At 42.3% G+C, this 12,437-nt stretch overlaps 1 long non-coding RNA gene across 1 annotated transcript in view; it reads left to right on the top strand.

Annotated features, from left to right (window-relative positions):
- Positions 1 to 12,437, top strand: part of LOC141738427 (uncharacterized) — a 235,301-nt gene that overhangs the window by 38,536 nt on the left and 184,328 nt on the right. The window lies entirely within an intron of this gene.

Genomic DNA, 12,437 nt, shown 5'->3' with positions numbered 1-12,437 from the left:
TATACTTTCAGCAATAAATTAAATTTCCCACCCGAGTAAGACTTACTCAAATGGGCCTTGTAACAAAAACCCCCGACAATATGGTAAGAGAATTCATAAACTACTCGATCCGCCTAAATTTGTTTAGAAACCAGTGAGTCCCCACTATAAATGGAAGCAGCAGCGGCCACGCTTGCTTTACCAGACAAACCTTTTTTGACACTCGGGAGCTAAGTTTGTCTTTGCTGATGCAGAACTGCGCTATTTGAAGACAGGACTGTGGTCATCGAAGGGTTAAAGCCAGTTTTGAATTTGAGTTAATCCATATGCTAATCTATTTTAAATATCCCTGCATAACTACCAGCGTATTTTTAGCGGCGCAGTTTGTTGTTCCAGTTGCCAACTATTTTTGATGACACAACAAAATAGGGCAGAATAATGTTTTAAGGTTTATTTTGGCCTCTAACTTTAAAAAGGGCGAAATCCCCCCCTTGTCCAAGGATATTTTTGATTTGAATGGTCTATACCTGCCCTCTGCAATCAGCCAATTATTGTAAGCAGGGTGATGGGCCCGAGGTATTAGCGCTGAGAACATTCCTGTTGTCCCTCGGGTTAGGGATTGTTTTGCAATGATCACCCGTCCTGATTTGAAGATTGCATGACAAGACACTATTAAAGTAAGGGCAAGGAATTCAATTTCTCGATGTCATTTTGCCTGGCCTGGTTTTGAAAATAGGTCACTGTATGCTATCTGGATTTGTATATTATAACAGCACCTGCTAGCATTTTTGTAGTGAAGGGTCTAGCCGTATTTTCATTATAAACCCCTATTTTCAGGGGTTTATAGACTGTAACTTGACCATAGTAAGAAGCTTCTATCTAAACGGTGGCGTGCAAGGTCTCTTCTAAGGAGCGTGTTTTTTTACCCTGCAAATCTCAACAGATACGTGTTCAGCCATTTCTGCAGGAGTGAAAACTGAAAACATATTTTCAGCTGCAATGTGGTATCGATAGTAGATTCCTTAAGAAAAGATACCGTGCTATGTTTATCTTATAGTTAAAATGAAATCTGAAAGACCTGGATTTCTCATGCAAGTCTTAATAAGAATCTGAGTAAGTACAGGTTATAAACATTGGTGGCTGGGCATGTATATTTTAATTATGCAAATCCACATTAATAAATGCCCTTATATAAAGGAAGGATTTAACAGGGTCACAAACTGGTTGTTTGAAAAGGTTGGTAAATAAATCATATGGATCTGAAAGTCAAGTTTATGTTTATATACTCGTTTACACTGCTTTTTGCCATAATGTGGAATTGTTTCTGAGGGAGTCAGCATCACTCTGTGGCCTAATATTTTAAATAGTGAATAGATTCTCGCTTATACAACTGAATCAGCACAGCTGTGCAAATGTGTGTATTTAACACTGATTAAAGGCTTCCACCTATACATTAAAAAATCCAAACCAAATTCCCTCACTACCGCTAACGGGAAGGTTTTGCAGAATAGCTGTAGAGGTGCATTTCATCACCTGCCATACACTTCCTAACGGGTTTTACTTTTTGTTTTTAATACGATCAGGAGCAGCCAGGCAGCAACAGAGCAAAAATGAAACTCCTTCTAAAACAAAGACAAGAAAATATGTTCGAGCAACATTAAAGGATCGGCTGAAGACTGCCGATGTAAGGAAATTCAGGGTTGCACCTGTTTCTTGCAGGGGTCTCCATTGCGCCTGTTTCTTGCAGGGGTCTTCAAACAGCACCATCACACAACGATGTGTCGGAGGCTGCTGCAGCACCCGGTGGGCTGAGCCCTGCCCCAAACTTTCAGGTGGCCGAATATACAATTTCCAAATTTTTTTTGGCGCCAGGGAGAGGGAGGGGAGTAGGATGGTCCTGGTCGGCATTGCTGTCTGTGGCCGTGCCGTAGGGTTCGATGCAGCACGAAAGAGAAAGGCGGATAAAACTCCAGTGCCTGGGACCGTGCCTCGTTTTGGCTAGACGTTAAGATTCCTAGAGGTATTATTTTTACCTAGTCCTCGAAATACCCACCGGTGAACCAGAATCCCCCATCCCCTGCAAAGCCAACAGTTTGCTACTTAAATGGGTTTAGACTTAATTTTAATGGAAGTGAAACATAGTCGACGGAGGCAAATTAAAACCATATAATTTTGTAATCTTAGTTTAGCTATAATTGCGGCAATAAAACAGTGGAAAGAATAATTGTGGAACATATGTTTGTGAGTGACATTATCTAGGTGACTTCCCTTTTACGGCAATGCGCTGCTGTCCTATTTGTCTCCCCCTCCCTATGCATTGGAATGACAAACCTGCGAGCCCGGAGTTAATGCTGATTGCGGCAGCTGCTTACACACCGAGTCTCCATGGCAACCGGGGACGTTGCCACGCAACCGTATTCTTTTAGGGACAGGGAAAATGCCCAAAGGCTTACTAAAAATACATGGAAGAGGTGGGGGGGGGGGGGGGAGAGAAAAAATTCTTAAATTTTCTTACTACTCTTAATGGGTATAAGGGACCGCGCTACGGCTTCAAAGCAGAGGTCGCGCAAATGAAAACCCAGCCCCGACCTTTCAAAAATTGCTTGCCGTTGCTTGAAATCTCGAGCTTTATTGACAAAGATGACTTTTGATCGATTGTAAAATTGGTAGCTAACGCGCGGCAGCCCTCGCAGACTGCAAGATGCAGAGCTGGCCCATTGCTATTCCGGAGGGGTTGAAGGTCAGCCGAGAACCATCAATGCCGTATTGATCAGCCGAGCTGAAAAATGCCGGTGTTTACAGCTCCTCGCGCCGTGGGGCTGCGGCCCCAGCCTCCGGCGGGCTCCACCGCCCCGGCGCACGCCGCGGAGCAAGCCGTCCTCCCAGCAAAAGTGACATCACTTCACTCAGCTCAGCTGTTTCTGCAGTTTTCTATAAATAGCTAGATAAAAAAAAATTGAAGGCTGCTTTTGGAGAATTTAGCCAGCCAATCTTCTGATCGTCAGCAGACGAGACAGGCTGGGTTTTTTTTGTCGTCCCCCCCCCCCAGCCCCCCGACTAATATTGCACTACAAATTCTTCCTCCTAGTATTTGGAGCTTGACCCCGAATAACCAAAAATTGTGAATGGTATACATGGCTGCATGCAGGATTGTCCTGGGATAGATACTTAATTCATCATTCATCACTTCTCTAGATGCTAAAATGGGATCAGATAGGAGTGAGGGATGGAGGGAGGAGAAAGGGTCGGCGCTGCCGCACGAGGCGTGCAGGCCTGGTGTTATGCTGATGTGGCACGTTTGCTGAGCTCCGTATCACCCCTAACTGCACAAACCCCCACGCGCCAGGCTCCCGGGTGCCCCCCTGAGTCAAACACACCATGCACTGGAGTCACAGCTACACCAGGGCTCTTGGTGCGTTTGAAGGAAGCAATTAGAAAAACAAACAAAAGCGCTGTTCGTAAGCACACTTCCTTTTTTTCCCCTGATTCTGATTTTACCACTCTATTTCTTAATTAATCCTCTAAAATAGCCGATGAAAGAAAAGCTGCAAAACACAGAACCAAGTCTTGAAACAGTCGGAAAAAAAGGTGCATTCTGCAAGTTTTATGAGGTTTTGGAGACCATGGCAGTTCTTTTGGGAGAAGGAGAAGAAAATAAACTTGTAAACATAAGAAATAACAACTAGTCCAGGTGGAGCAAAGCGTGTCCTCTGCAGACTCCATCCGCAGGTAGTCATCGTGGCAAGTTCCTGTTGCTTACTGTGCTTTTGCCATCCCTGCGTTGCATTCCCGGTGGGAAATGAGCATATGTCAGGGAAAAGGAGAGTCTCACACAGCCCATGAGCCTCGCTCAGCTCTTCAGTACTCCCGAGCGCAAGCCTGTGCTCAGCATCACACAGGATTAAGCTGCAACTGTCCCCATCCCGGTTGATTTGAACAGGGAGCTGAAACTGCTTGGCAACAGAAAAGATGAAAGTACTTGTTTTTCAGAAAAGTTAATGGCACTAGAAATAGAAACCAGACAGTTCCTTGAAGGCGGGTAAGAGGGGACCAGCAGGTTTTCTCTCCCGACTGCAGCACTGATTGCGGTGCGGTGGGTATTGCAAAGTGAAACGTTATGGCCTGAGCAGTACGAGGGATTAGAACAGAGGACTATAATAACTCATGCTGGCCTCAAGATACTCATCTTTCCCTTAGCAATGGAAGTGCAAATGAATTGCAAAATCTATGTAAAATTATTGATATATGGGATTTGAAAAGACATTTGTTCTCTACAGAAACCAATCTGTAAAGGATCCTGAATGCACATGATCCAAAACCAAGCTGCAGGTTTTTATTAAAATATTTCGGCTATATTTAATATTTAGTCTTTTTGAATGGTCAGTACTGATCCTTTGACTTGGGAGGGGAGAAGAGAAAGAAAAAAGGCAGAATGAAATAAAACCAATCTTCTCTGCAGAGTGGGCCAACTAGTGTTTGACCCATCGGTTGAGTGGAATGCAAACATAACAGGTTAGAAGAGGCAAAAATAAATGAAAGTTTATAACCTGCTGAATTTCGTTTGTTGCAGAGAAAACTAGTGTTTGAAAGATAGAGTTTAATTTTGCTCAGAAACTTGCTAAAACTTTATCCAACTTGCAGAAGAACTGCTGGAGAAGTACTGCCATAGGAAAAACCCCAGCAACAACTGAGTTAAAATTATTTACTGGAATTGTATTTAAAAAACTGAATTCTGTTTTAAAATCAAATCATTAATTTTTGCATATAAACAGATGTTGGACCCTTATAACTTGCTGAACTTTTCAGCAATGTATTTATTTTTCATTAATGTTCACCTTTTTCCATCATCGTTAAATTCCATCACACATTTTAAATATTGGTGTTTTTCAAATATATATCTTCCACTGCGAAATAAAGCACACATAATTGGGATTTTTGGTGCTGAACAAAGTTAATGGCCTTCCTCTTAAAAAAAAAAAATCACCTGCTTGGTAAAGGCAGAATAGAGAGGACTGAAAATAAATAAGACCTTCCTACATTCCTAAACCCAGCATCATCTTGTCTTATTAGTCAATACAGCTGGTACGTATTGAATACCGAAAAACTGGACAACTCTTTTTATTGTCTCTGCCTGATCTGAAACCAAACCACTTCTGGGGACAATAGTCTTGACTCTGCATTCTGTGACCTTTTCAAAATCTCATATTGAAAATTTGAGTGCGTTAGCCAAATTTGTGAATCACAGGCCTGCTCACTAAGTCAACAAGAGCTCGCCTGCTAATTTCAATGAAAGCAGGAGTAAAATCGAAATTGGACTGTGCTCCAGCAGAACTCCATTTGACTTCAAGTCAGGATAAAATTAATTCCCATCATCTATATTGTCCTTTTATGTTTTTTTACTGACATACAGACAAGGAAATTTACTTTTTCGGAATCCTTTCCCAAGAAAGGAAAGGTGAGTCTATCACTTCTAGTTCTGAGCACGCAAGCATCGTATGCATAGGACCTCCTCTCAGTCCACTGCTGGAAGGTGGAAAAAATGACCTAGACTGTGCGTGAACACTGGTCGAGTGTTTGTTGGTATGATCAAACCTGGTATTTGTCTGGGGAAGAGTGGGGGAATGCCCCAGGGAATGATTCCCCAGACTACCCTGATCTCACGTGCAAAACACTGCTGGGCTCCGTGTTATCCCTCTCCCTCCCTGGCAGGGCAGGGCAACGCAGTAGCCCTGTAGAGAAAAAGTCTGAGAAAGTGTGTCCTAAGACACTATATGACAACATCTGGAAGGACAAGGGAATTCCTTCTGTTGTCTGTAATTTTCTCCTTGAATTTATTCTTTAAGATGTTTATTCATTTTTATTCAGTGTGGTTTTCTCACTCTAGTAACCAGACTTTCAGGATTTCTTCAACATTATAGGCTGGCTGAATAGGAATGGGGTGTACCTGTGTGTGCACAGACACACACGGGAACATCAGCAAACACGATGCTTTACAAGACTGTTTACTAGTGGAACTATACACAGAGCAGCTACATTGCTGTTAAATATCTGTTTAGTATCTAACAACTAAAAACAATAGCCTGTCTTATGCTGATTTTTTTTTTGAATGAGATGAAGCCTTTCATAAAAATTCCTTCTTTATCGTTTTGTGTGTTTGTGTCAAAATATCTCAGGGCACAAAGCCCAGCGGAAAGCCAACTTAAAAAAAAAAATAATAAAAAAAATCTTTGTAAACGCTTTCATGACAGTGAACCATTAAATCTCCTGAGTAATGTAGGGAAGAGCTGGATCATGCATAGATTGCTCTTTACCCAGGATGCACCGTTGCCTGCAAGATTCTGAATAAAGAGACACACCTGCTAGCTAGCTGATAACACTCTGGGGTCATTTCATTGAAGAAACTGTCAGCCAGGAGGTATTTAAATAAAGCCACAGATGAATTCATGACCTGCACTACTGAGACTAAAAAAAAGGTGTTAAAGCAGAAAGAGAATGCAGATAAATGCACATTCCTTTGTATTGCAACAAAACTTCTCCATGTAAATCAACTGAATGGGAGAGAACGGGGAAAGAATGCGTTTCTCCGTACAGTAGCAGGGAAGTGAGATGGTTCAGCTGCACATCTGGCTACTGGCCAAAGCAGTCGTGTGCCATGCTTGTTTGCCTACTAGTGCTGCTTAGATTGGCAAATGCCCATGCAGTTTGAAGAGGGCAGGCGCATGACTGGATGGCTGCCAGTAAGTGTGCGGGACTGATGCCACTGCTGGACGCCATAGCCTGGTAGGAATGAGGAATACAAAGGCATTCAATAATCTGAATGTCCCTTTGCTTCAAGAGAGTGGTGCCAGGCGGCATTTAATGAGAGATTGCTTTGTTACAAAGTCCTCGACATCAAGTGGGCTGGTGAGCTCATTAACCTGACTGCAGCAAATAAAAAAGGCGCACTCAGAAGACTCCCATGATAGCATACTCAATAGTGTAAGAGTCCTTTGCTTCCTTTATGGTGATCCATTAGCAAGCAGCAGTGTAAACACCATAAAGCAAGCCAGTTTTCTGATTGTTCAAGTAAAGTCTGTTTTCCCTTGGGGATTATGCCACCAGTTGATGCAGACACCCCCCCCTCCCCGGCCCTCGTTATCTACTACATAATGACCTTCTATGCAACGAAGGATTTTCCCATATTTCTTAGGAGCGCAACCGCAGCTAAGGAAACTACTGACAATTCATAGTGGTGAAAGACGAAAGGCAACGATGTAGGGCACATCAGGAAACAAATAAACCACAGAGTGATGCCAAGGGGAATGGAAAATATGATTATGCTTATGCTTATACAACTTCAGTTAGAACTTATGAAAATGGACATATCTTTCCTGTGTCGCATTTGTTCCTGGTTACACAGGGCTCTGTATCCATCGGAAAGGCAGCCCACCTTGCTTACCTAACTTGGTTCTCTGCGTTTTCCACAAATGCTGTTTGCCTGCAGGAAAATGCATTATAAAGTAGTACTTCCAGAACAAGTGCCTACTGTATCTCCATTCGAAACACAGCCCTTTGCTGATTTACTAATCAAAGGAAAAAGAGGGAAGAAGCAAATCCCTGAAGAATTTCCCCTTTCAAAACAAAGAGGGAAATTCCTTCTTGTAGCTATTCCGTTTAATCCACTGGAGCTACACTACTGAAAATGTTATTTTCAACACCTAAAAGGGTCAAATTAAAATACCTGTGTTTAATCCCCAGGAACTGCAAAGGACTATAGCTTCCCCATAAGAACCCAGCAAACAGAACTAGAAAAATAACTAAACACGGTCAATGATTTTTTATTTTCTGGCAGGTAGGTGATCAGCATGGATCCAGTGCACACTGGTAGTAATAATTTTTGGTTACTCAGTTGCTCAGTCAAGGTCCTATTACTCAAGTTTCTATCTGTCACAAAATAAAATTAAAAATCCCATTAGGCACTAATTAATACCCTTTTCAGAAGAATTACATACTAGTTACAGAGTTAAAATGTATTCTGTTCTCAGTAATAAAATTGTTTTTAATTCTTTAACAAATTGCAGAATTCTTTAATGATTTTCAAGGTGCTACCACCAATCAGATCCCATCAATTTAAAGTCCCCAAGTGGTAGTTATAACACCACTGTTAGCATGTGAAATTGTGGAAAAAATACCAAAGGAAATAATTAGACTACCCCTTCCTACCTTTATCTACCGTAGGACAAAAAAATTAGTCTGAATCGTGTTTTGTTTGCAATGCTTAGACAGTACTTCATATTTGTAATTAAAAGATGTTTTGGTCTCTGTTTTCATACATTGGTTCCCACTCCTTTCGTCAGCAAAATGCAATCTAACTGGTGCAAAAAATCTGCAGGGGGTTGCTGCAGTAGATCAGGTGCAGCTTCTTCCAACTGCTCTAGAGACTGTGAAAGGGAAGCAAAGGAAATGATATTATCTGCTTTTTGGAGATTTTATGCTCTTAGCATTCATATGTGATGGAGATGTCACGCTGGACTGAGTCCAGTCAAGGCCACCAAGATGGTCAGAAGGCTGGAGCACACAGTGTATGAGGGGATGCTGAGAGAATTGGGTTTGTTTAGCCTTAAGATGAAAAGGCTTTGGAGGCATCTCACTGCTGTCTACAGCTGTCTCATGGGAGAGCGTTGAGAAGATGTATCCAGCCTTTCTCTGAAAGGTGCACAGTGATAGCACAGGAGGCATCAGACACAGGCTGGAACGTGGGGCAGTCCTATGAGATATGAGGGTGATTTTTACATCTTTTGCACCATGAGGGTGGCTATAAATTTCAGCAGGTTGTCTGGGGAGGTGGAATTGCTATCCTTGGAGACATCGAAAACTCAGCTAGAAAAGACCATGAGCGACCTGATCCGTTTGAAATTGCTTCAAGCATAGGGTCCAGTTGGATGTCCTTCAGAACTCCATTTCAGCCTAAATTATTCCTTGGTTCTGTGGCTGATCAGGGGGGTGGATTGGTCAGGCACAAACTGAGATCCCAGTGAAGAAGGACTGGTCGCTGTGTGGGACTGACCAGGAACAAAGAAAGATGGCACCACGGGATTGCTCTGACACACAAGTCCACAGAACCATAGCTCTGGGAGGATGCCACGTTTGTGGTGCTTCACAGTATGGTTCTATCTCTGGCAGCAAGTCCTTTGCACTCATAAAAAAGGTTACTAAATGCAGGCGGCAATAGCACCTTGTCACTACAGTACCAAACACTCGCATGTGAATTTTTTATTTGAATCATGCAATGCCTGATCCAAAGGCAGTCCTTGAACTGCAGACTCCTGGTGAGAGGACATTGCCGGTGATTTAACCTGACAGTGTGCTAAGATGAAAATCACTGGATCCGCGAGCACTCATAATCAGGCCTTAAGCACAATGCTGGAAAAGAACAAAAGGAGTGGAAATGCAAGAGACTCAGGGCCACCACGGTAACTTTGAACTGAACCCTGTAGCAGAATGTAGCTCTTTTTCCTTTTTATGCGGCAGCTTGGTCTGATGTTGAGAACAGTAAGGAAAAGACTATGATGAAGTTGGAGCGACTGCTGACAGAACAGGAGAAGACAACAGGGAAGAAGCCAACCTATCTCAGGAGCAGAGGGTTGCTCTGGGAACTGCTGCGTGGCACCTGACCTGCAACAAAGTTTGAAAGCCGGGGAGAGCAAGCAAGATAAGCTTTAAGAAAACCAAAATGGAATCATTATATTAAATACTGCCAGTGCAACCTTTAGCCCAGCAATAGAAAACAGGGTAACAGGCGTTATCACTTTTGGCAAGCAGGATAAGGGCAGGTACTAAGCACAGCTAGATAAGACCCAAGATTACATATTTTTCTCTATGTTCTCTTGCTGCTGTTACACGAATCTCTCTCCTTTGAGCTTGAACATGATTATGTTGCAAAGCACCCTGTGCAGTTCCTCTGAAAAGTAACATGGATGCTTGACTATACCGAGATAACAACTGCGATCGTAACGGTAAAAGTCTGATTCACACATGCATTTGGGAAACTGCTTCAGACAGTCCTGAGAGTAGAGGTGAAAGTCCTCATTGCTGCAGTGTATGCTGCTTTTTGCTCCTTTGGCTGACTTTCTTTCTGTCTTCAAGGCGTATTCAATCATTTTGACCTTGCTGAGATAGGAGTTAAGATGAATGCCTGTTTGGTTTAAAGCTGGACAAAGCATTTTGAGGAAAGGGAGGAAAGGATAAACAGGAAGGTTCAAGAGTCACTCTAGCAACCCAGGGCCTGTTTCTCAAATGTTTATTGTACCGGTGCTAGTAAATGAGCAAAGAACTCTTTAATTCTTTTCACAAATCTTTGATTCCTTTTTCTGCGCTTTGTTTGCCTTGCCAACTAACCTGATTGCACAGAAAGCAGTAAGAGCATCCCATCTAGGAGCATCCCATAGCATCACTTGTGCTGAGCCAATGGGTATTGTCTTTAAAGCCTTTCATTCTCCAAAAATTACTTTTAAAGGTGGCTATATGACTTGGTAGAGCTTTATGATGAAATGTTCCTAGGATGTCAGCTCGACTCACGGTTCTGTTATCATCCAAAGAAGTGCCAGACTTTGTAGCCAGTGTCTACAAAGCAATAAATAATTCTCTTCATGAGAAGTGGAACTTGCCTCCATGTAAATCACACTGTGATGCTAGGCTGACTGCTGGGCAGAGACACTGCAAGTTCATGGGAGATTTTCAGCTATCTTAGATTACTGGACCGTAAAATGTCAGGATTGAGCAGTGCAGAAGACCTATATAAAGCTAGTGGACAAGGTTCAAAAAGGGTCAGGGTATAATACCATCCTGTGCTGCCTAGGCACTGTAATACGTGTGTTTCCTGCAGCTGCATCCTCAAGACTTCAGGCATCTTTGTGAATTCTGCTTGTGTGCTAGTTCCGCTCTGGGAATTTAATAGCACTTGCTGGCGGTTCGGTTATAAAACAATGTAGGAACAGCAGCACTCCTCCAATCTTCAGCACTGCCTATTTTGAGGTTCCTGCTTGTAGCAGCAATACGTGTTGAATGGTGGAAGGAGTTGAGAAAGATCATTCTCAAAGGCAGCCTGAGCTCAGACTATTTTAGTGAGCACAGGTAGCCTCTGCCCATGTTAACAGGGTGGTTTTGGATACGGTTTCAGAAGGCCGGGAGAGTGCTACTAGAAGCACAATGTGCATTTTTTATGTGACCAGACCAACATTATTTTGATAGATATTTCCTCTGGCCCAGATGCACTGAATCATTGAAAGGACAGACAGTCAGCCAGCTGTTTCAGAAAAACCTTGTCCTTGCCACAGTTGTTTTTGTTTTATTCTTTTTTCTTTTTTGTTCTTTTTGCAAGTAGAAAAAAAGTGGCAGCCTTAATTTTCCTAGCCTTAAAGTATTGGAGAAGCTAGTGTGATAGTTTATCATGTTAAGACAGATCACAGTTTTTCATTTCTTTGGTCCTTCTGGCCCTCCTGATGTTTTAGCGGTTTATTCCCTTTGACCCCAAATGTACAGACCCACTCCATGCTCCCAAAACTTCCAGACAGAACCTGAAGACCCTTGCTCCCCAAATATCAGCAAGCTGTCCCTGTTAAACCATTTGGACTTCTGCGGTGTGACATCCTAGAGCCTCCTTTGACACTTGGGCCAATGCATATGCATCATGGAGGAAGGAAGGAGTACACCATGCCTGAAAGAGCTTTTCAGAGTTACTCAAGAGCTTCAGTGGCACGGGCTCTTGAAGTACAATAGATGGGTAGGACAGAGTGAGAGGCAGAACAGCGGCTATAGTAATTCTGTTTTTTTTGAGTAGGCAGTGGTATTTTTACAATTCTATGATTATTTAAAAGATCACAAGAGCTAAGAAGTTATTTGATGTATACATGACCTGTCTTGATAGTTAATTTCCAGACACACATTTCACAAATTTTAACTGAATTTTTTCTTCATCTTATATAAGTTTGCTTAAGATAATTAAGTTTTGGGTAGTGTAGGACAATATTCTGATAGAAGAGGATTTTTTTTTTCCTCTTACATTTTGCATCTAGTAAGGTGAGTATTAGACATTTTTCTTTTGCACAGGATAAAATTCTTTCTGCAGCAGTTGCTGGTGGAGGAAACTGAACACAGATGAAGAGCGTTTGCTCAATTCTAAGTAGGCACTATATGGTAGCCTTTTCAAATACAGACCAAATAGGTGGTATTTATCTTTTTCTTTAACTATTAAGCCATATCTTTAAAAAGCAGGTAGGGGAGGTAGGTCTCATAGTTTCCAGTCACAGGAGAAGCCTAATTTTGACCTTCCTAATGCCATTTATGTAAGGAAAAGATTAAAACTCCTTGTGATCTAGGATAATTTCCTCACAGGTCTCCATGTTAGTTAGGAGTCACAAAGGTCACTAATTTCTGGCAGCACAAAGCACCCAGCACATGTGAATGTAACCCCAAAATCT

This window comes from Larus michahellis, chromosome 2, assembly GCF_964199755.1.
Source record: "Larus michahellis chromosome 2, bLarMic1.1, whole genome shotgun sequence".
Taxonomy (NCBI): Eukaryota; Metazoa; Chordata; class Aves; order Charadriiformes; family Laridae; genus Larus; species Larus michahellis.
The sequence above is the reverse complement of the archived record's forward strand: the minus strand, read 5'-3'. Positions and strand labels throughout refer to the sequence as shown.